Source organism: Triturus cristatus, chromosome 12 (genome assembly GCF_964204655.1).
Source record: "Triturus cristatus chromosome 12, aTriCri1.1, whole genome shotgun sequence".
Taxonomy (NCBI): Eukaryota; Metazoa; Chordata; class Amphibia; order Caudata; family Salamandridae; genus Triturus; species Triturus cristatus.
This window is the reverse complement of record NC_140595.1, coordinates 777,043,836-777,068,103: the sequence shown is the minus strand read 5'-3', so window position 1 is coordinate 777,068,103 and position 24,268 is coordinate 777,043,836. Positions and strand designations below refer to the sequence as shown.

Genomic DNA, 24,268 nt, shown 5'->3' with positions numbered 1-24,268 from the left:
GATATACGCTTCTCACTGAGTGACTGTGAAGGCAAGAGTATGGTCATATGAAGTACATCATGGTGCTGACCGGTTTTAAAAGATGAGTGAAATAGGAGTGTTCACACTCAATGTAGACCAAAAGTGTTGTGTATAAGGTCACAAACATAACAAATGCAAACCAACAAGGGCAAGCAAGCACATCATAGCAATGGCGTTAAGAGGAGAAAGCATGGTTGTCGCTCAAATTAGCTACTGCACTAGTGGTACGCTGACTTTATTAGTGATCAATGTGAAAGATGCTTCACTTTAAACAGTTCATACACCGTAATTAATTGATTATATTGATACTCATTTAACATAATAGTTAATTTCAATTACAAATTAATTACCAGCAGTTCTACCAATAATGCAGAGTGTGAATGGGATGCAACATTGTATGAATGTGGGAGGACAATGCAATTAACTCAAGATAAAACTATGGAATGACACTTTTCCATTGTGAAGGCCACCACCACATGGTGATGTGACCACAAGATCAATGACCTGCCATCATATGTCATCCTCACCGAAATACACCCTGAAAGGTGGGTGACTAGAAGGGCAGGCATGACTTTGCAAGTGATTCTGCTACGACGTATGCACATCCGGGTCTTTGTTTTTTGTGTCGTTTGATCTGTGTAAATCAATTCAGAAGGACATTAGATGGCATAAATCAAGTTCTTAGAGTTACAATTCGAGAGTTCTCAGTGTGTGACTGCTGGTAGCGTGTTTGAACTCTTTGCTGGTTTTAGTGACATTGACCGTCATGCATTCCCCACAGTGAGAAGGATCCACAACGCTGTAAGTTTGTCGATTTACTTCTCTTAACACCAGCATGGACCAGTTGGCCACTCAAGGTCTATCCTTTTTCAGGATGAGAACACTGGGGATCATTAGTAAAACCTATAGATTGACTCAATGACCAATGTTTCTTGATTATTTCCACCAGAGTGTTACTGTGTCTCTTCGAACTGGATAGCAGCACAACTTCTCTCACTAACAGCACAGCGTGCACACTCTTTATATTTCCCTGCACAGCTCAGCTGTCTCATGCATAAGTTACAACGGTGCACCCCAGCATGCACATCCAGCCGACCCAACCTGATCAACATCCTACTTACGGGGAAAACATGGTCGGTCTCAAAGGGTACATCCACCACTGAGTATGGGACCAACATCCTTTTCAGGTCAGTCAATGTTAGAATTAGACACCGCTTAAAGACGGCTAAGAAAGTACATCTTACACGTCACAGGCACAGGATCCCATACATCTGCTTCTCAAGGCGCACCTACAGAGGACATGGATCCACAAACCATAAGCACTAAGAAGGTCTGTGGGACAATGTAAACAGAAAGAAACCTCCTGGACACACCAGCTAGATGCAATATACCACTGAACTAACCCTAAAGAAATCAAGAGCATGACCATGTGCCGTCCGATGGAGATGGAATACTTGGTGAAGCATCTTTGTTAGCATTTACTTTGTGAAATGCAACACACGATCTATATTGGTATAATATTCAAGAGGCGCACATGGCATCGCTTGCATTGAATATTGCAATGCACATTTTGGGTAACTATGAGACAATTTCTGAAATAATTGGTTTAAAAAAAAAAAAATTACAAAAACTTTATTTAACGTTTTTATCACATTACAGCCATTACACAGCACAGCATAGATAATGAAAGATGTAAAAAAAAAGAAACACCAAGAGAGGAGGGACAAAGCACAACACAGGCAGATAATAGAGTACCGCATGAGGGCTACACTCCTTACAAGTTCTGCAGAGGACAACATCTCAACCAGCACCATGGATGCCCTTAGTCCTAGCAACATGAGATTGTTTGTGTAAAACCAAAGTCCAGCAACATGTGGGCAGCACATCTGACCATCGTACCCCTGGAGGGCAGCGCTGACCAACCTCTTGTTGTGTAGTTGTACCTGAAGCGACCAGTAGAGAGGGGAAGGAGCCCCCAACAAGGGACAAGCCTGCCCTTGGGGGGGGCAGACCCCCAAACCCCTGCCGTATGGAGCAATGTGTGTATCGACAAAATCCCTAAAGCATGCAAGTCTCCCCGTTATTCCCCAGTGGCCAGCTCCATGGGGGAGGGGTTCGACCCTCCCACGGTGTGCGTTAGGAGGTAGTTCTGGAGGGGACTCCAAATATCCTTCGGCCTGGAGGTCAGCGGGAGGATCTCGACATATGTGGCCAGCTGTCCCTGGCAATAGGTCAGGTCGTCAATCCAATCTTTGTATTTGGGAGCCCTCCCCCTACCCCACCTGCAAGCCACCATGCGCCTGGCCAAGAGCAAGACCGTGCCAATGAATTTACGATGCACCTGAAGGAATTGTGCAGTATAACCTAATAGCGCCAGTATGGGGTCTCTCTCCACCGGTACATTTACCATCTTCCCAAGAGCCTGGAAGACCTGTACCCAAAAATCCTGTATTCTCGGGCATTCCCACGCCAAGTGTAAAAAACCTGCTCCCGGACAGTGACATCTCTCGCACCTATCATTATCCGTCAGCGCGAATCGAAACTTTTTAACAGGCGCGTAATAGAGGCGCTGCAAGAACTTAAATGTATGACACGCAATCTGCCACTAGCAGAGACCCGTGAAGTTTAAAGGCAGCAATATTCCCATTGCTCATCAGTCACTTCTCTACCCAGCTCCGCACTCCATTGAGTGCGGGCTGTGCAGTGGGGTCCCGAATACTGCGTGCGTATGGTATGGTAAAGTCGGGACACTAGATGTCTGCCATCAGCAGACCCCAGCATCTGGTGCAACGGCGCAAAGATCGTAGGCTCTTGCGGAAACTCTGGAAGGACAGCACGAATTCCCTGCCGTAACCGGATATATAGGAATGTATCAAGAGGCGAGGGAGAGGTCCCCCCGAATATTTGAACGAGCGAGCGAAAGCGACCATCGCAAAACAGATCGCCCCATGTGGCAATCTGTTCCCGTGCACACAGTTGATGAAAGACCCGTTCCTGTAACAACGGCATACCGGGATGATAGGAGAACGGGAGCTTCGGGGAGTACAGGAGTGGGGAGCCACAGAGCCCAACTATACTATGCCACGCGTCCACAGTGAATGTAACAGTGGTGGGAGGGGTGTCCCGAGTACGCCTTGGGGCCTGTATCATCCCGTCCAATGGGACAGGGTCTGCCAACCAGAGCTCCACAGCCACCTGCGGCATGTACGGAGGGGGGCGAATCCAGTAGTAGGCCTAATGGGCTTGCGCACTAAGGTAATACATTTCAAAGTCTGGAAGATCGAATACTTCCCGGGCATAGGGCTGCGTGAGTATGGACCATTTGAGCCGGGGTTGTTTTCCACCCCAAAGCAGCCTAATGAGTTCCGACCGGAGAGTCTTAAAAAAATATCGCCCAGGGTGGTAAGGTATATTCAAAAATAGATACAGACATTGTGGGAGCACCACCATCTTTATTAAGGACGCACGCCCGGCAAACGACAGGCAGAGAGATCCATCGGGTGACAGCGCCAGAGAGACGTTGTATAGAGGTGCCATAATTAAGCCGAATCACTGCCTTCCGATCCCTGGAGAGCTGTATCCCTAGGTATCGGAGATCAGTGTCACACCAATCAAGTGGGTAATCTAAATCAAATTTGGTGACTGCTGCCGTCAACTGGAAGACCTGCGACTTCCCCCAATTAATATGCACCCCAGATAATCTACCAAATATTATGAATTCGCGGAGCAGTGGATTGATATTCTGTTGAGGGTCCCTCACATACAATGTAATGTCATCTGCGTATAGGGATAGTTGTATTTGTCATTTCTGAAATAATTTTAAATAATATAAAAAACATAGTGGCTCACTGAACGATCAGACTCTCAAAGGTGTTTCTAGCACGAAGGGAAGAGACGCATTAGGTACCGGATCATCCAAATCTCTGCTAAAACCAAGACGAAGGAACAGAGCAAGCTCTTGCGAGAATGAGAGCAGGGCTAACCATAAAACAAACAGCAGAAAGGTAAAGCCATTCTGAGGGCTACAATTCCCGATATCCACAGGGTCAAGGGCACAGGGTGTGACCGCTAAATATCGAATCAACAATATCGATTTGACAGAATATCGAGGAAAGAATATTGAAAGTATAATATCAACAGGTAAGTAAGTTTCTATTTTGTATATCAAACTCCACGTATGTGTACCTATGCAGCACATATACCTTTGAGGAACATAGATGTCGGGTTAGGAATAGTAAATCTGTACTTCTCTATATGCACTTGCCTTTCAACATTTTGTCCCTCGATAGTCAATCGTCAATATTAGTATGCTACAATATTGTTGGTGTCGATATTTAATATGAGGCCATAGAAAGGCAATAAAATGATGTCAAAAGCATATGATATAATGGGGGTTGATGACTGGCCCCCGCATGCCAACCTTTATCACAGATGCAGTTAGGTAATAAAATCATAACTGGTGCATACTCACAGCACTCTTGGACTCACTCTAGAGTTAGTGGCCTAGGAAACAAGCCCCAGCTTTTTGTACAATCATTCAGGTAGAGACAGAGGCAACTCCATACAATATCCCCTTAGATATAAACCCCTAACTTCATTCACGGTACCTATCTATGTAGCAGACTAAACAAGATATAAAAAGAAAAACGAACTGAATGTCGATACCAGGGAGTGATCGTTTCATATCACTCTTCGATGAACACACAGCTAAAACCATGGAATACAAACTATTCTTAAAGAAGCAGGATATATATATCTTCAAACCAGGAGTAATAAACGGAATCACACTATAAGGGTTTATTCCAAGTACATCAGTCTACACATGTCCTCTACAACGAAGGGCAGACAACACTCACTGTGTAAAAATGATATACTTTTACTTGACTGCAGAAAATAATTAGCAGCTGTAGAAAACAAAACTGACAGCAGAAGAAACAACCATTATAAAAGAAAGACCAACAGAACAGAAAAAGAAAATAATTGTTAGATCACCAATATCCACTTTGGAAGCTGCCTTGAAGGGTAGCATACCCAATCCCAGATCACTGTGTGTGTGATGGCTGCCATTAGCCACCACTCAATCAGTAGGAGACAAATGTAACCTAAACTCCTACGGCATGGACCCAGAAACTCTTGCAAAACCATCTGGTCATTCTGAAAACCTCCACATATAACAGCCATAAAACTATGTTTTCCATACGGATAACATTGCGCTGACTTTATATCACTGAAGAACTACCGTAACACCTTTGTTGACTCCATGGCGTAAATTGCAGAATTACAAGCATCATTACTGGCCATGAAAAAACGCAGACCCAGACAAACGAATTACTGGAATAGTGACTAGGAGTTCAAAGATCCTGTACCTGGTAACTAAGATCACACACTCTGGTGGTGCAAGCATGAAATGTGTCCTCACCAGACTGGAAACCAGGAAGCACACCTCCCATTCCAGGTCTGCTAGTCTCAATCCCTTCTCTGCTTCTGAAATGAGCTGAACATTTCTCTTCAAGCTAAATTTCTTCCCACTCTAAATACCCAGGTGCCGAACTATCAATTTCCGAAACGGCCCACCCTCTCTCACCTGCTATGTTATTCCCCTCTCTGCCTGACCCTCCATTTAAGACTCAGTTCAACACACTCCTCCCCCTTACACCTCTGATGTTTTAGCTGCTCCTTCCGTCTCCCCCTTCTTCAGCATAATCCCCTGTAACACATCCGTTGTTTGGAGGACCATGTACCTTTGCCTATACGGTACTAGTCCCATTCAAGCACACTTCTGTCACATCGAAGACCTGATGGAGTTCCAATGATTTCAATGAATCACTGTGTATTAATCAAGTTCGAATGAGCAGTACTCTTTGTTTTAGGTCTCACTTACGAGAAAAATGATATACAAGGGTCTTGCAGCCCACCCACTGCTTAACATTTGTAGTCTTCCTAGTCACCCTTATTTGCTGCCTTCTAATTGTCACACGTGTGCTGCCTTCGCTTCTTTCGGCTGGAGCATGGACCAAGTACTGATTGCTTAAGTTTGCTGTACTTCTAGTGTTCGCACTGTGATTGTCGTGCTACTTTTGTTTTTTCTTCTTCCTTGTTGTCCTTGTTGAACTTCTTGCCATTTGCAACTATGTTTACTATGCTACAGTTGCTTCAAAGAAGCCCTTTTTTCCTTTGAATTGGATGTTTATTTTGACAACAGATGTTATTTGCTTCCAAATGTATTGCTAAGACGGGCGCAATTCCTTTTTTTATGTGATAGGAATTTTTGCCAAATGTCATTTTTTGCCCTTTTTTATGCAAGGGGTGATGAACTGATTTGCACAGATTTGCAGGGGTGTTGGCCGAGACATAACAAGCATAAGCAAGGCTAGTAGATATCGCTTTTGAGACCGTTGGCTCTGCCATTTGCTTTTGTTCATGCACTTTGATGCAACCGTAGCTAATGCATTTACAAAAAACAAAGTGCATTAGGCCAGGATACGTCATAACACTATTTAAAAATTAGTTTTAGCTACACTTCAAAGCATCTGTGCTGCTGGACAGCACAGCCATAAAAGACTGATAAAGCGAATAGCTCCCATAGGCGAGACTAGGCATGACCTACTGGCTATGCCAATGCTTGTTTATGAAAATAGGCATCTATATGGAATTAACATTCACACAAAACATACAAGAGAATGTGGCCCAGGGAAAGGGAGATGGATCTGGGCTAATCCTTTCACATTAGGCAAGCCATCAAACATGATGCACACTTTGCAGTCCACGTGATTTGAACACGAACATTGATAAATGACATCATTGGATGCTAAAGATAGCTTTAAGTCAAAGGATCTCCAGTAGTAATCAAACACTGAATGCATATTTTCCTTACAAATTCCTATATCTGTCTAGCCGCTTCAATGCTTTTGTGCAATTCTGTCAATATTCTTCCACGTGTTTAGAAAACATAAAACATCAGCAACATATATTAACAAAATAACAATGTGACAATACCAAGAACACTGTGACACTATCAATAACATAGTGGCAATACCAATAACACTGTGGCAATACCAACAACACAATACCAACAACACTGTGGCAATACCAACACCACTGTGGCAATACCAATAACATTGTGACGATACAAATAATATTGTGGCAATATCAATAACATTGTGGCAATACCAGTGATATTGCACCAATACCGTTAATTTGTGACAATACCAATAACACTGTGACAATACAAATACCATGGCGACAAAATTATGAACTGTTGAAAAGATACTGAAGTTTCACACGGACCAAATGACATTAATCCACAGTCCGAACGCCCCAAACAGGTGTCTTTCTACTACTTTACTACCTTGGCTATAACCAGATTATGGACCCTCTTACTCCCCAAGGATACAATTTCGAAAAACGTGTAGCCTTCTGAACATAATCTATTACTTGCTGTTGCTTTTTGTGGGTCCTGTGGCAACTAGTGGCTACTGGTCAGTATTTTTTGTAAGTGCTGTTTTTTTCCACTGGTGTCCTATCGCCACATTACTAATGCACTCCAACCGAACAATCAAGTTACCACTTTTGTTCATTTGACCCTCTTGGGTAAGCGAGGACATGCAACCAAACAGGTAATCAGATAATTCAGATAAAAACACCTTCTGGCTCTGTATATGAATTTAAACTAAATGCGTCCTTGCACCAAGCCTAGGTTTCTATGGACATTGAACCTGTGGCCAATGTTATCCGATGTTGCTTTGCTAAGATTAACTCGGGATCTGGGAGAGTGCTCAGGATGTAGTGAGAACTAATCCACAAAGGCGCCTGAATGTCATCAAGGGCTACAGACTCAGGGATAGGTTTGTCCTGGACCAATCAAGGGCACCATGCTGGTACCAAAGTTAGAGTAACAGATATTTCCCCCCTAAAATAGGTTAGGGCTAGAAACAAAGATGGAGGTATGTATGTAGGTGCTATTTCTATAGCGCAAATCTAGCCAAAAGGCAGCGTAGCACTGTGCAGAAACAAAGACCTGCATAGAGTCAACAAGTAATAGGAGCGGAAGCTGGACTGTGGATGGTGAATGCATTGTGTTGTAGTGTTCTTTAAAGAGCGGAGTCTTCAACTCTTTCCTAAACTGGAGTGGCATTGAGGTGGGTCCTGATCGATACAGGGATGTTATTCCAGATCCAGGGTGCATAGATGGAAAAGGCCTGCAGTCTCGTTTTTCCTTTTTAGGTCTCGCCTGACCCAGCGCATGCGCTGGTCTGGCGAGACTTATTGAGATGGCTCCAAAAAGTGCTACCAGGCCAGTCTAGAGCTACAGTGCATGTGCGCGGGCGCGCGCCACTTTTACCGCGATTACTTTCACTTTAGCGACCGCACGGCCGCTTTGATGTTTGATCGCGATCACTTTCACTTTTGTGGCGCACGGCCGCTTGGCATAGCCAATAGGTCTCGCTTTTGGGACCTTATAAGTGTTTAGTTATGTAACTGTTGCATGGCTAAACACTTATAAGGTCGCAAAGGCGAGACCTATTGGCTATGCCAATGCTGGTTTATTTTTACACCCAGTCGGCAGTTTGATGGTGTTCTGGCAGTGGGTGTGCCAAGAACCACTAGTGACGGGGAGCTTTTCTGCAAGATAAGCGAAGAGGATGGACAGGAAGGCTTTGTAAATTAACTGGTTCTGAAGATGGTGTGGGCCGGCAAGAGGGGCTAATGGAGGTCCATCAGGATGGCGGGGCAGGGTAATCCTACACCTTCAAGCCCTGGATGAAACGTGCTGCGGTGTCCCCACGAGTATGTATCCCAGCATTCCTCAATCAATCCAACTAGGTCGCACTCAACAAAACACTGATGTTTTTATTACAGTGTTCCTATTGGTGATATCCTGGTGGCCCAGTGTGGTCAGGAACACTGTAGAATTGTCCACATTCACTGGAGACCAATGTCCAGGTCAGTACCTCGATCACAGTCATGTTTTTAGTTGGACCAAAATGGACTAGTAAGCCTTTACTCACTAGGTTGAGCCTAATGTGCTATTTTGGGGTTTATCTTCAAAACCTCTGGACGCAGTCCAATTTCTCCAGTGTGCTGGCACCCGCTGGGCAGGAGGTTTCCACAGGAGTTACAATATCTACCAAGACCAGCTGGTTATAATCTTAAACATTATTTTCTGAACTTGACTAAAACACATGATCTCTTCAGAAGAGTCAGGGATCCGTAGATAATTCCAGCAGATACGGCATCAGGGTGGCCTTCAGCTAACTAAGCCAGACTGTGCCAGGAGTGTGAAGTCTCACTGGCTCCAGCTCTTACAGGGACCAGTGAGAGGGTGGAAAAAGGCACCCTAAGAACCGATTTGAGGATGGTGCAAGTTCACCCTTGTTATGATCACAGGCAACAGATCAGTTCCTCAACTGGGATGATGATGCTCTTCTGCAGGTCTGAATTTCCTCCTGGTCAAGTGGATTGTTGTGTCGTCTTGGCGTCTGAGGAACTTATGTTCATTACTGTGCCCTCAAGCACACCTTTAAGTCACCTGTGCCTTGTGCAGTTATTTCTGTGGATCAGACCAGTTCCTCTTTGTAGATAGTTTGATAACTCACCAAGAATTTAGGCTCTCCTCTCCATTTGTCACAGCAGCAAGGCGACTCCAAAGACTTCCCAAATGTAGGCTCAGTCTGGAGGGAGAATGGTAACCACACAGAGGTTCTACTCCTAGTTCAATGTTGTCTCTCCTATGTGTGTATCCAGGCATCATTAGCCATCCTCTCTTACTGAGGAGGCCTGGCTGAGAGGTCTAAGCCACTGCTTGCTGAAAGGTCCAATATACCCTCTGGTAGAAAAGACGTGAACCTGATTCTAAAATATTCAAAAGTTTGAGTTTCTCCCGTGCTGAAGGAGCTTTCGTTCCTTGTTTCTGGCCACATTTTGCTGGCTTGCCCAAACTTCCCGGACAAGTTCTAACTGTTCTAGATGTCACAGTATTGGATAAGACTCAGCGCTGCATTTGTAGCTATGGTCACAGATGGCTAGAACGTAGGATATGGTGGATGGGCGAGTTTCACAGAAGTCAAAAAGAATGAGCTGGAAAACCTCCAAACCCAATAGGTATGCATGTTTCGGAGATGGGAGAAAAAAAGGGATGGTATGCTTAAGATACATATAGCCACCTTTATGTCCAAGATTGACATAACCAGCTCACAAATAGGAGACCACAAATGTGTGCAGCAAGAACAAACAGACCTCACCAGCCTATCCATGAACCACAAGGCCCAACTGAACCCTCTATAAACACAACACACATCCTTCATAGATGTTCCACACATGTGAACTGAAGAGAACTCGTTTATTGGAACTGGAAACAACCTTTACTGCACAAAGCCAGGAGTCATCTTTAAGAAGAGGAACACTTAAATAGGCCTGTGTCCATGGGCTGGAATTCTACTGCCACCACAACTTATCGCGCAGCCCATCTTGAAAGGACTGTAGCCGTCCTCACTCAGAAAGGGGCTGTTACCCTAATGTCAGAGGACAAAGACCCAACACATCATAGAACACCTCCAATTGCATTGCACGATTGTCAAGCGCACTAGAACAAACACAGATCTAGAAAAATGGTTCAGGTGGGGCCTCACAGCTGTGGGAAGCCATGATCCAAAGAATGTTCTTACCAACAATCAAGATGGACTATAAACATTTCACTCTAAGATAATCCAATACATAGAACGCAGCAGACCACCTTACCTGTGTCACTCATCTTGTGTTCTGCAGCAAAGTGGCGGAACTTGCCCAATGGAGCAGACATGATGTACTCCCATTCTTGCTTTCCTTCTCCTCCTCATCAAACCAGGATGCTTTAGTTCCTGTGTTCAAAACAGAATAAAACAAGAAAACATTAACATTTTCTACAAAGGAGGTCATGTGAGTGTGTGAACGAGCGAACATGAATCACTTGATTGCTTGGTTAGCAATAACACTTCTAAACTTGTAGTAGGTAAACAGCAGCTGGGATGGCTTGAGCGCAGTGCCTCAACACCCAAACTACCCCCGGAAAAAACCCACTACTCACTCCACATACACATGGTTTAGGGTGGTAGGTTGCCATACCAATCTCCCTCCCGTTATCGACGCCTCCATTGGGTTAACCCACACTCACCATGGTTGACAACAGAATCCTAGAATCCCCTTGTGGAGAACCTCTACTGGATGAATTCCAACTGCAAGCGCTAAGAGTTCAAGTAATGGCTAATGCTGCTCTATACATCGCATCACTGAGTGGATAACTAAAACTGGTACTCGGTCATAGATCTACCTCCTCTGCCGCAAACAGACCCTCCATTAAATTCGGCCCATACATCTATCTGACTACTAAGATGGCCAAATTGCAGCTCTGTCGTCAACAAATATACATCTAGACATCTTGCGTTCAGTGAACTGCGTGGTAGCCTGTTTCAAGTTCCAGTTGTCGGGCCTGCTGGTTTGCAGGCTATGTTGTTGTTTAAGAACAATTGGTACTCTCTAATCCAATCTGTATTTACAATGTATGCGGTGGGCTCAGCCCATCATGTGCCATGGAAACACAATAAAATTTGTTATGAAATAAAGAAGAAAAAACCTGGTACTCGGGCTCATGTCACGTGAGCCTCTAAATCGATGAGTAAAATCTACTCCTGTAGTTTTGTCCCCTCTAAAGTACTTGATATATATAACCTGGGCACATATATAGTCAGGTATCTTCTGAGCCCCTCAAATCACCAAGACAAATAAGTTGTACTTTGGCCAGAAAGCCTACCTTAGCAAGATACATGTGAGAAAGTGCCATCGTTCTTGCATGGTATGCCCCCACTTTTTGCTGAATTGCTGAATGTACTTTGAGTGTGCACTGGGCTCCTGCAAATCAGGTACCCAGGGCCTATGTTTCTTCCCTAAAACTGTGCTGAAACCTAAACCCAAATTGGCAAACTCCGGCCACATGTCAGCCCCTGGTAAATGGTACCCAGGGCCTTGTGACTAGGGAAGACCCCTAAGGGCTGCAGCACTTATTGTGCCACCCTTAGAGGCCCTGTACCCTGACACACACACACACACACACACACACACACTGCCCTTGCAGGCTGAGTGTCTGGGTACAGAACAAAACAGAGTCGACATGGCACACATCCCTGTGCGCCGTGCCCACAACACACACTGCCCTGGCATACATCAGCCACCCCTCTAGCTGGGTGCCCTATGCTAGTGGTGTGGGTACAGGTGCATGAGCCCTGTGCCCCTACAGTACCCAGGTCCATTCCTGAGCACTGCAAGTGCAGTACTGCCATTTAGGAGTATATGGTGCTGGGAGATCGTCAACACGAATTTCACAGCACCATGATGGCTCCACTGAAGACTGAGAAGTTTGGTATCAAACTTCTAAGCACATTAGACCCGCATTGATGGCAGTGTGGGATTTAATGTACAATGCACGACAGAGGGCATCTTAGAGATGCCCCCTGAACCTAACCTACAATCCACATCTTGTCTGAGGGGCTGCCTAGGCTGCCACACAGCAGACATGTTGCTGGACCCCTGGGTAGAGAGCCATTGCTTTCCTGGGCCTGCAACAATGCACATCCTGGGCGAGGTGCTAGGTCTCCTCCCCAAGGATGGGCAGGGGAAGCTTCAAAGGCATGCCGCCTTTGTGAGCTTCTCCAGGCCACTTGCTGTACTATGCAACTGGCCCCTACTGATTCTAACCCCCACTTTGGCAGGAAGACTGGCCGGAAACCCCAAGGAAGGATAGGGGGTTTGCCAGCCTCTGCCAATCCAACCCCTCAGGTGGGAGAAGCGAGGTGAAGCACATCTCCGGGCTCTCGCTATCTTGAAGATGGGAAGCCCTGCCCTATCAGGACTAGGCCACTGCCCCCTCCCACAGGAGAGTGGCAGGATAGGGGGTGTACCCACCCCAGGGCAGGGACTCAGTGGTCCCTGCCCTTTAGCTACCTGTAACGCCCCTAAATTTAGTATTTAGGGGCACCCTGAACCTTACTTCCTTAGATCCAGATTCCGAAACAGCAAAGAAGATCAAAAGACAAGAAGACCTGCCGTGCAGCTGCTCACAAGAGGAAAACACCAACTGCTTTGGCCCCAGCCCTACCGGCCTGTCGACCCTCAAACCTGCTCCTGCTAAAGCCCAGCATCTCCAGTGGCCAGCAACCTCACAAACCCCAGAGGACCTCGCTACCTTGTAACTCTAAGCAACTGGGATTCTCACGAGCAGTGGTACTGCTCAAAGCAAGTAACTGACCCCTGGCATCAGCCAGGAACCGCAAACCCTGCTCACACTCTGCACCCGCCAAGCCTGGCCTGTGCTGGAGTGGACAAAGACCCCGAGGATGTCCCCCTGGCGACTGTGACCCCGAATCCAGCACCCAAGGACCCACCTCGACGCTCCTGACGACACCTGCAGCCTCAGAACCAGGGAGCCCTCCAACCCCGACCAGCAGAGGGCAAGATTTCCCGACACCAAAAGGCACCCCTGCACCCGGCGCCCTGCGGCCCCCTGTGCCCAACTCCTGGGTGCCTACCTATCCTCCAACTACCCAACTTACCTCTCGAAGTGGTGGTCACACCTGAAGAATCTTCGTCCTCGAGCTTGCAGCCTTTGTTAGTTTTTTAACTTCTCCATTGCAATCCATTGAGCGCCAGACGGCTCAAAAGCACCCAGCAGCCCGAGTGCCCCTGGCAGTGCAAACTCTACTCTACTTCCCCATTTGCCCTGAGCAAGTGACCAGGAGCCCAGCTCCCACAGCCGCGTGGCCTGCTAGCCAGCAGCCACCAACCAAGGCCCCCCTGCCTCCCATAGGATAACATTGCCTAGTTTTTGCTGAAAAAGTTTCTAAGTGTCAATTTTGCAAACGTACAAATATTCCTTAATGATCAACTGTTTCCAGGATCCAACACTGAGTTAGAAAAAGTAATAACCCCACTTGCCTGCTAAGTGAAATTCCTCCCATAGTATAACATTGGTGATTCTATGAGAAAAAGTTTCTAAGTGCCAACTTTTAAAATACCAAAATATTGCTTAAAAATCACTACTGTAACCAAAACACTTTTACTCAACTATTTACAGGAAATGTCCCATGACTGAATCCAGGATCCAGTCCTGTGGTTAGAAAATAAATCCTCAAAGTAACTAATTGCATTTAACTAGAAATTCCCATTGAGCTCAATGTATTATTGCGTTTGAAATTGTGTTGCCTATTGCAACAACTGTGTATTTATATAAAGCCTCTCATTCAGAGAAAGTATATTTTGAAATCTATTGTTGGTTCTAAAATAAAACAACCATATATATTTTTATACAAAACCATTGGCCTAGAGTTCAGTTCTTGAGTGTGTGAGACCATTTGCTGACTGAGTGTGTACCACAAATGCTTTACACTGTCCTCTGATACTGCCTTACTGCTGGACCAAGCTACCACTTTAGAGAGTAAGGGTATATCTAACTTTAGCCTCTGCCAAACCTCTGGGGACTGTGGACTCTGCACACTGTACCTATTTGAGAACAGTATACAGAGCCACTTTCTTACAATACATACCTGGGATCATATTGTCCAGTGACATTTAAGTTTCAGATAAGCTATTAGAAGTAATAACTGTGCCTGCAGTAGCCTGCATTACCTAACACTCAGATCCTGCAATAAATTACCTGTGTGTATGCAGTCCTGTATTACCTGCATTGGTAGGAGGCTGCAAAACGTAACTTGCGCTTACATTATCTGGGTTTCTAAGTTCCTTTGATAAATAACTTCTCCAGCACTGGATACAATACATTTCCCAGCTTCAATGATTCCCCGTTAGAATGGAAACACCAGTGGTCAATCTTCATATAAATTCATGTAGACATTCTCAAAAGCCATGGACTATCTATAGCCTATCTACCTCATTTTAAGACATGCTATTTGCCCAATAAGGTCGAGAGACTAGGCCGCCAACTCCTCACAAACGTGCAAAGAGTCCGATCTTTTATGGCATGTCACTCTAACAGGTAAACCTCGCAGCTCTGCTCTTTCCTGTAGAAAGCGGATATTTTTTTCCACCCAGTCTTCGCCATTGGATCCCTCTGTAGGTGTAGGAAGTAAACAGTTTCTGCACTTTTTTTGTACTTGGGTGCCTGACCGACCTTCCGAAACAAAGCCTCTCTTCAGGCCTATCGACCTTTGTGGGGTGAGGGCAATTTACACAGCTTACCCTCATACAAAATTATTTTACTTCATAAGTCTTGACACGTTCCTAAGGATTACCTTTAGCACTAAAACCTTAAATGCTAGACAGGGAGCAGTTTAAACTTACGATCGATGCTTTCAAGGGGAGAGTCGCTAACCTACAAGATCTTTCCACATGCGGTCTGTGGACATCTGAGGAGAAAGGACTGCACATCAGCATGCTGGAGCGCAGAGGTCTCCAGCTTATTCAGAAGGCCTTTGTTCAACAGTCTACTCCTGTAGAAGAAGGCCTACGTTCTCTGGGTCTTTCACAATGGTTGATGCTTTTCAATGCTAGAACAAGGGACGTTAGAAAGTCAGAACAACTTTTTGATTCCCATGGTAATTCCAACAAAGGTTACCCTTTCTCGAAGGACAGTGCCTGCTACATCAGACCTTGCATCTTCTGCCAATGCTTGACAGCCTCTCTGACTCAGAATAGGTGCTGCTTCAACAACAGGCGTAGCTGCATTTTTTCCCTGGAGCACTCCAGAAGGACATTTGAAAGGCAATAACAAAGGCTTCCATCCACACGTTAAAAGATTACTGACTCAAAATCCAGACTACATCTGAGAAGGCAGTGGCAAGGAGGAATGCTGCACAACCTCTGCCATAAGTTGGCCTTCATGTCTACCTGTTTATGCTTATACTATTAGCCTTAGAACCCGCCGTAGCCGGCTCTACTGGCCATTAAAGGCCCGCTCCAGTGTTAAAGGCCTGAGCCGAAGGCCTTTAACAAGGAAGAGGGCCTTTAATGGCTGGTAGAGTCTGCTACGGAGGGCTCTAAGGCCATTCGAACCTTCCGCCTCTAGGGAGCAGAATGTTCTAATTTGTAAAACAAAGGCCTCACGGAACCCAAGGGGGGTTAAAATCCTCTCTGCTCCATAAGGCCGTCGAACAAACATTGGAAGGTTTTCTTTTTAAAAAAAAAAAAAAACAAATTAGAGTAAAACGTAGTAAATTATTTTAGACCAAAACACCAAAAATCCAATCAGTGGAACCCGAGATATGCAGTTTTAAAGATTTAAGTTATTTAATTCAAAATAGTGCTAACAACAAAACTCAATGATTCATGCTATCGGGGCAGGAACTAGGCCTTGATGTGTGGACTCCAGTAACTCAGCATGTGTGCTAAGGTTCCTGTGAGACATTAATCGTCAATGTAATGAAGGAAAACTTTATTCGTTAAGGCTATGAGACAGTCTTGTGCTTATGATTTGTAAAAGCTTATTGGCAATTCTGGGTTAGGAATTAACATCTTTGAGATTGACAAGGCTATGTCCTTTAATAAACCGAAGAGGGAACATAAAGATGGAGTCAAGGAATCAACTGTACTTCTGGATAGACTATTTGGAGAAGAGGCAATCAGGAGATCATTTTATCAAATGCCACAATGATGCTGATGTTATCCTTATGTGTGTAGGATTACCGATAAAAGAATAAGGAACACAATTCTTCCCTGCTTCCGCATAGACTTTGATCCCGATTGGACAATCCAGGAGTGGAGTTCTGGAAAATAATTGTTACCGTTTGTGTGAATTAAAAAATAAGATTAACTACTACGAGAATACTTCCTGTTTAATGTACAGTTACACGCGATAATCTATTCAAAGCCAATTACTTCATGAGTGCTCAAGCTCAGCAGTTAGGCACCTAACCCGTCATCCACTTCGACCAAAGAGAACAAAATGGAAGATGGCAGTAGGGCTCCCTCTTCATGTGGCTTTTTTAACACCATTGGACAAGGTCAGTAACTCTGCATTTTGTGATGTGCTGTAACCTCTTTATCCTGGGAGGTGTATGGAAAGTCCACCTCATTTTTATTGAAGGCCAGATCACCCCGTGGGCAGATCTAGTCTGCTTTCTAGCTCCGTCTTTGCAGTCCTCTTTCAGTCTCAAGTCTGTTGCCGCTTAGTGTTATTGGGCATCAGTTTCCAGTGCACAGGTTCTTCATTTTAATTGGATACTCTGCTAGAGTGCACTGCAGTTCTTCTGTGCACCACTTTGCTGTGTGGCTCTGTTTTCCAGTACACTGTATATCTCTAGACAGCATTTTCTGGCAGCAGGTTGCAATGAACCCCTGGTCGCATTCCTGACATGCCACTCTGGCCTTTACGCCCGCAGGAGCATCAGATATTCCAGGTTTGTCTCATCAGAGCTCGGTCTGCAAAGCGCGGCTATTTAAAGAGCATCTATCCCCAGGCTGAAGTCCGGACTCCACACAAACATTGGAATGTTGATGCTCTGGGCTTCAACCGGCCATTAGTAGCCCGGAGCATTCCATTGTATTCAATGGAGTGCTCAACATTCCCAATGTTCGAGTACCTGTGATACTGCTATGTGAGTCATTGGAATTGCATTTGTATAGCGCTTACAACCTCCGACGAGGTGTCGAAGCTCTTTTACGGCAAGTAGCATGCTACTCCGGAACCCAAAAAGGATTAGTGGTGAATTAGTGTAGGGAAAAATGAAATTAATTTGAGCAGTAAATTTATGAAAGATCCAGTGTTGGGCACTAAATCGTTACTTTCCTTTAAGGTCTCCAGCACTGGTATTATTCATGGATTCACATGCAACCCCCTGTCCCATTACCGAGGCTGCGAATCACTACTCTTGAGGATCCTTGGCAATCAACCAATTGGAGCCTCTCTGAGGAGTTGAAGCGGTGAGCGAGTCGCTCATCTTCACTGGTCAGAGTCCGATGAGAAAATGTGCCTGATAGACTACAGATAGTGTCCATGGCTGTTCCTGTTGATTGAGTTTACGTGTAAACTGCTCTGTTAAAAAGGGACTCTCAAGGGATCCAGCCTGAAGACTTGGAATAATTCAAACATGTGAATCTATGAAAAATACAAATGTTGAAGAACTGTAGTTAGTTACCGGTAAGTAACTTTCTTGCGGTTACTCAACTCAGCATAACTTTTGCTCCTGGTGTAAGGTCTTACTTACCACAGCCACATACACTTTAATTCATTAAAAAAATGTTAGCTACAGTATATTTATTGCCTGCCTTCCGAAAAGTCAGTGTAATAAAGAAAAAGTTTGTACTAGTGTTGACCTGATCTAAATTACATCGACTAATAATGGGTACTCACTCCTACAGACGTGTGTTGCTGGAACAGTCTTTTTCCAGTGTTTCAGTTTGCTCAGATTGTTTCTCCTTTCAGTTACCTAGCAAACGTCTACCTCTCCCATTTCCCTAGGGTACACCCCAGTACTTCGCCTGGTTCCAAACACCTGTTTTCACCCTTTTACTTTTCTCAGAATTCGACATGTGGTCACACAAAAGCCCTTATTTATTTATTTATTTATTTAGAGAATTTGTAAAGCGCGAACTGACACCTTGCAGGCTTCCTGGCGCTGGAAAATACTCTGTTGACGGTAGACCGGGAGAACAGTCGGGCTGACAGTTTATTTGGGGAAGAGCCAAGTCTTAATGCGTCTCCTAAAAGGGAGAAGCTGTGGAGTCTGACGTATGTCAGTGGGTAGGGTGTTCCAAAGCTTGGCCGCGGCTACGCTGAACGATCGGCCCCCTGTTCTAGTTCTGTTAAATCTGGGTACCTTTACCAGACAAGCAGAAGAAGAACGTAGGTTTCTCGCAGGTGTGTACCATTGGAACAGGGCTTGCAGAGGTTTGGGTCCAAGTCCGTGCAGAGCCTTAAAGACAATGCAGAGGGACTTGAATGCCACTCTTTGTTTCAGGGGCAGCCAGTGGAGCTCAGCCAGAGCAGCTGTGGCTGAGGCCCTTCTCGTCCAGCCAAGAGCCAGCTTGGCGGCGGCAGATTGAATTCGCTGAAGTCGGTCCAGCATCGTGACTGGAGACTCCAGGAGCAGGGCGTTGCAATAATCAAGGCGACTGAGTATCGTACACCTGACTATCGACGCCCTGGCTTGTGCCGGGAGAAGAGGCAAGATTTTCCGCAGTGATCGGAGCAGGGCAGTGCAGATCCCCACAGTTTTTGTCACCTGGGTTTCCATACTTAGGTTGTTGTTCAACATGGCTCCCAGGTTGCGCACGGAAGGCACTGGTAGAGGTTTGACACTGAACTCCGGGGGCCAGAATTCATGTGGGAACTGACGGGGTATCTTAGTGCCGGAGCAGAACAGGACCTCCGTTTTCGCGGCGTTGAACTGGAGGGAGTTACTATGTAGCCATCCGGCCGTCTCTCTTAAGCAGTCGTGGAAGGTTGAGAACGGGATGGCATCTTCACCTTCCCACGAGAGGATGAGCTGTGTGTCATCCGCGTAATTAATTGTTTTGACCCCAAATGATTGGATCAATTTGATTAGCGGTATAAGATACACATTGAAGAGGATAGGGCTGATGGAGGAGCCCTGGGGGACTCCCTGGGGAACTGCTGCAAAGGCGGACCGAAAAGGGGGGAGAGAGACAGCCTGTCTTCTGTCCCGAAGATAGGAGTGAAGCCAAAGCAATGCAGTGCCTTCCACTCCCACTTCCATAAGTCTCTGCAGCAGCCTAGCATGGTTGACCGTGTCGAATGCGGCAGACAGGTCCAGCAGTATCAGAGCCACTGGCTGGTTCCTGTCTGCACGCATTCGAAGGTCTTCCATGGCAGTCAAAACTGCTGTTTCTGTGCCGTGGGCGGGACGGAAACCAAACTGGTAGTCGTCAAGGAGGTTATTTTGTTCCAGGTGGGTGGACAGACATGAACTGACCCAACGCTCGGCGACCTTCGCTGGAAAAGGCAGCAGGGAAATGGGTCGGTAATTGGAAAGACAGTCTGGGCTCAGGGAGGGTTTCTTTAAAAGGGGAGTGACTAGTGCCTTTTTCCAAGGGGTGGGAACAAAGCCACTCTGCAGGGACTGATTGCAGATTAGGCGCAAGGTGTCGAAAAGTTCCATACCAAAGTTTTTCCATATTTTTGGAGGTAGGGGGTCAAGTGGGGAGCCCGAAGTAATACCAAGCACAAGTCTTTCAAACTCGACAGCCGGGATCGGAGGGAATGCCTCCATTCTAGCCAGAGGGCCAGAGCCGGGGAGCGACAGGTTCCGAGGGCTGGTGTCTGGTCTCGGCAATTCATCGGTTTCAGATGAGGGGGGTGATTCCAGGTTATGGATGATGGTGTTTATTTTATTGATAAAGAACACTGCAAGATTATCGCAGAGGGCTTGGGTGGGAGGTTGTGTGGAAGTAACACAATCCGGGTTGGTCAGATTTTTGAGTATTTGAAAAATACTCTTTGAGCTGTTTGTGGCATTGGAAATAATAGAGCAGTAATGTTTCGTCTTGTTTAGGGCAATGGCAGTTTTATACTTCCGGAGGTGTGTTTTCCAGATGGTTTTATGAGTGTCAGAGTAATCCTGCCTCCATTTTCTCTCAGCATGCCTACAAGCTAGTTTGAGAACTCTTAAGGAGTCATCAAACCAGGGGGCCGGGGCTCGTCTCTGGGGTTTACCCTTTTTCAGAGGGACGAGGTGTTCCGCAGTGCTGGAAATCCTTGAACTAAGGGATAGATAGTTAGCCTCCACCGATTGTGTAGTAGAGAAACTATCCTCTACCTCAAACACTGGGCCATTCAGTCTGAGTTTGTCTAGGACCTTCCAGTCTCTGTATGGAGGTATATGACCGTGGAAAGCCGGTTTGCCATACCTGCTGCCTACTATGTGAAATTTGATCAGGGCATGATCAGTCCAGCACATTGGTAGAATGTCGCTCAGAGTAGCCAGCTGTGGGGAGGAAAAAATTAAGTCTAGCTGGTGCCCTGCTATGTGAGTGGGTTTGTCCACTAGCTGGGAGAGTTTCATTCCTTCGCAAGACACTAGGAGATTGTTGAGGGCGGAATCTAGGCTGCCGTTGGGCCAAAGGTTAAAGTCGCCCAGGACAATCAAGTTATTGTGGGAGGTAGCCATATTGGTGAGGGTGGTGAGAAGCGACTGCTGCTGAGTAGCATTAAACGTTCCCGGCGGGCGGTAACAAATCACCGCTGTGAAGGTAGTACCGAGAAGACAGTCCATTGAAAGGCCGAGTATTTCGGTCCCGACCACTGGGTCCATGGCAATAGTTTTGACTGACCAAGATGCTCTGTAGATTGCACCAACACCACCGCCCCGCCCCTTAGGTCGAGGGAGATGCAGGATCTTGAAGTCTTGTGGACAGGCCCAGTCCAGATCTATGTTGCAGTCGGAGTGGGTCCATGTTTCCGTGAGGAATAGAACATCAAGATGATGATTATCTATGAGCAGGGCGATTTCGTGGGAGTGTTTGGGCAGGGACCTTACGTTCAGCAGGCCAGCTGTGATTAAGCCTTTGCGCGCAAAGTCGTGCAGAGGATAGGCGGTGTCTTGGAAGGTCAAATGCCCCTCATGGGCGAAGTCTCTACGGAGGAGTAGAGCCTCGCGCGTCAAGTGAGGTGCGTTGCTGGTGGACGGGGATATCAGGGCCGCAAGTGGCTCACCAGGCGCTGCCGAGACGCGGACGAGCGCAGACGAGCTTGCCTTAAGCGCGCCTTCGGCGCGCAAACGGCGCTCCCGCTGCGCTCGACCGCTGCGCTTGTGTGGCCGACACATTTATGGCGATGTTGTGGGCGTGGCCTCGCAGGGGGCGTGGCTCGCCTTCGAACCGCGATGGCGGGTAATTTGTGATTCCTGTCTCAGCGCTGAATTGCCGCTGTCTCAGGAGTGCCTAGAGGGTCTGCTGGCGCGTGAGGGCAGCGCTTTAGTGCAGGTGAGTTTTAAAAAGTTACACACACAAAATACGAGTGAAATTTTTTAAAATAGCGAAAGAGTACCGTCCTCCGGCTTTCCGCCTCAGAGGAGTTTCCAAATGGAGTTTAGTCGCGCTGCGGGCAGCGTTTATATGAGCTCCTTGGTGGGCGTGGCCTCGCAGGGGGCGCGGCTCGCCTTCGAACCGCGATGGCGGGTAATTTGTGATTCCTGTCTCAGCGCTGATTGCCGCTGTCTCAGGAGTGCCTAGAGGGTCTGCTGGCGCGTGAGGGCAGCGCTTTAGTGCAGGTGAGTTTTAAAAAGTTACACACACAAAATACGAGTGAAATTTTTTAAAATAGCGAAAGAGTACCGTCCTCCGGCTTTCCGCCTCAGAGGAGTTTCCAAATGAAGTTTAGTCGCGCTGCGGGCAGCGTTTATATGAGCTCCTTGGTGGGCGTGGCCTCGCAGGGGGCGCGGCTCGCCTTCGAACCGCGATGGCGGGTAATTTGTAATTCCTGTCTCAGCGCTGATTGCCGCTGTCTCAGGAGTGCCTAGAGGGTCTGCTGGCGCGTGAGGGCAGCGCTTTAGTGCAGGTGAGTTTTAAAAAGTTACACACACAAAATACGAGTGAAATTTTTTAAAATAGCGAAAGAGTACCGTCCTCCGGCTTTCCGCCTCAGAGGAGTTTCCAAATGAAGTTTAGTCGCGCTGCGGGCAGCGTTTATATGAGCTCCTTGGTGGGCGTGGCCTCGCAGGGGGCGCGGCTCGCCTTCGAACCGCGATGGCGGGTAATTTGTGATTCCTGTCTCAGCGCTGATTGCCGCTGTCTCAGGAGTGCCTAGAGGGTCTGCTGGCGCGTGAGGGCAGCGCTTTAGTGCAGGTGAGTTTTAAAAAGTTACACACACAAAATACGAGTGAAATTTTTTAAAATAGCGAAAGAGTACCGTCCTCCGGCTTTCCGCCTCAGAGGAGTTTCCAAATGAAGTTTAGTCGCGCTGCGGGCAGCGTTTATATGAGCTCCTTGGTGGGCGTGGCCTCGCAGGGGGCGCGGCTCGCCTTCGAACCGCGATGGCGGGTAATTTGTGATTCCTGTCTCAGCGCTGATTGCCGCTGTCTCAGGAGTGCCTAGAGGGTCTGCTGGCGCGTGAGGGCAGCGCTTTAGTGCAGGTGAGTTTTAAAAAGTTACACACACAAAATACGAGTGAAATTTTTTAAAATAGCGAAAGAGTACCGTCCTCCGGCTTTCCGCCTCAGAGGAGTTTCCAAATGAAGTTTAGTCGCGCTGCGGGCAGCGTTTATATGAGCTCCTTGGTGGGCGTGGCCTCGCAGGGGGCGCGGCTCGCCTTCGAACCGCGATGGCGGGTAATTTGTGATTCCTGTCTCAGCGCTGATTGCCGCTGTCTCAGGAGTGCCTAGAGGGTCTGCTGGCGCGTGAGGGCAGCGCTTTAGTGCAGGTGAGTTTTAAAAAGTTACACACACAAAATACGAGTGAAATTTTTTAAAATAGCGAAAGAGTACCGTCCTCCGGCTTTCCGCCTCAGAGGAGTTTCCAAATGAAGTTTAGTCGCGCTGCGAGCAGCGTTTATATGAGCTCCTTGGTGGGCGTGGCCTCGCAGGGGGCGCGGCTCGCCTGCGAACCGCGATGGCGGGTAATTTGTGATTCCTGTCTCAGCGCTGATTGCCGCTGTCTCAGGAGTGCCTAGAGGGTCTGCTGGCGCGTGAGGGCAGCGCTTTAGTGCAGGTGAGTTTTAAAAAGTTACACACACAAAATACGAGTGAAATTTTTTAAAATAGCGAAAGAGTACCGTCCTCCGGCTTTCCGCCTCAGAGGAGTTTCCAAATGGGACGTTTCAGTTTAACGGTTCAAACTAAAAGTTACGTCTTAGCAACATTCAAGAGATGTTCCTCATGAAATCAAACAATCAAATGAGTCTTTTTTTCCCCAAATAAATTACTGCCTTGGTAGATGGAATCGCAAGGGTGAATGTCACCGCAGAGTGCAGAATGCATCAATACATCCTCTCCTTTCGTTTCACCTTCTGGCCCTTTGTTAATGCCCCGGGGGGTTTATTTTACTGCTCAGCAAACCACCATACTCTGGTGGACAAAGGGAACCCCAAAGTGTACCGGGGAGAGGACGTTGCCTTATGGCCAGAGCTGCCAGCTTTGGAGCTGCGGAACCGGGTTCGAGCCGCCGTGTTGGCTCAACAGCCTGTGATTCTGGGCAAATCACTGAATTTCCCAGTGCCTACCAAAAAACAAGCATTGGCATAGCCAATAGGTCTCGCTTTTGGGACCATATAAGTGTTTAGCCATGCAGCACTTTATCCTGGGTGCTGTGCTGC

General features: G+C 46.7%; 1 protein-coding gene across 1 annotated transcript in view; it reads right to left on the bottom strand.

Moving 5' to 3' along the window:
* KDM6B (lysine demethylase 6B) overlaps positions 1 to 24,268 on the bottom strand; it is a 950,060-nt gene that overhangs the window by 598,531 nt on the left and 327,261 nt on the right. The window contains exon 2 of the mRNA XM_085639043.1: positions 10,759 to 10,877. The gene's annotated coding sequence lies outside the window, so the exon portion shown is untranslated. The remainder of the gene's footprint in view (positions 1 to 10,758; positions 10,878 to 24,268) is intronic.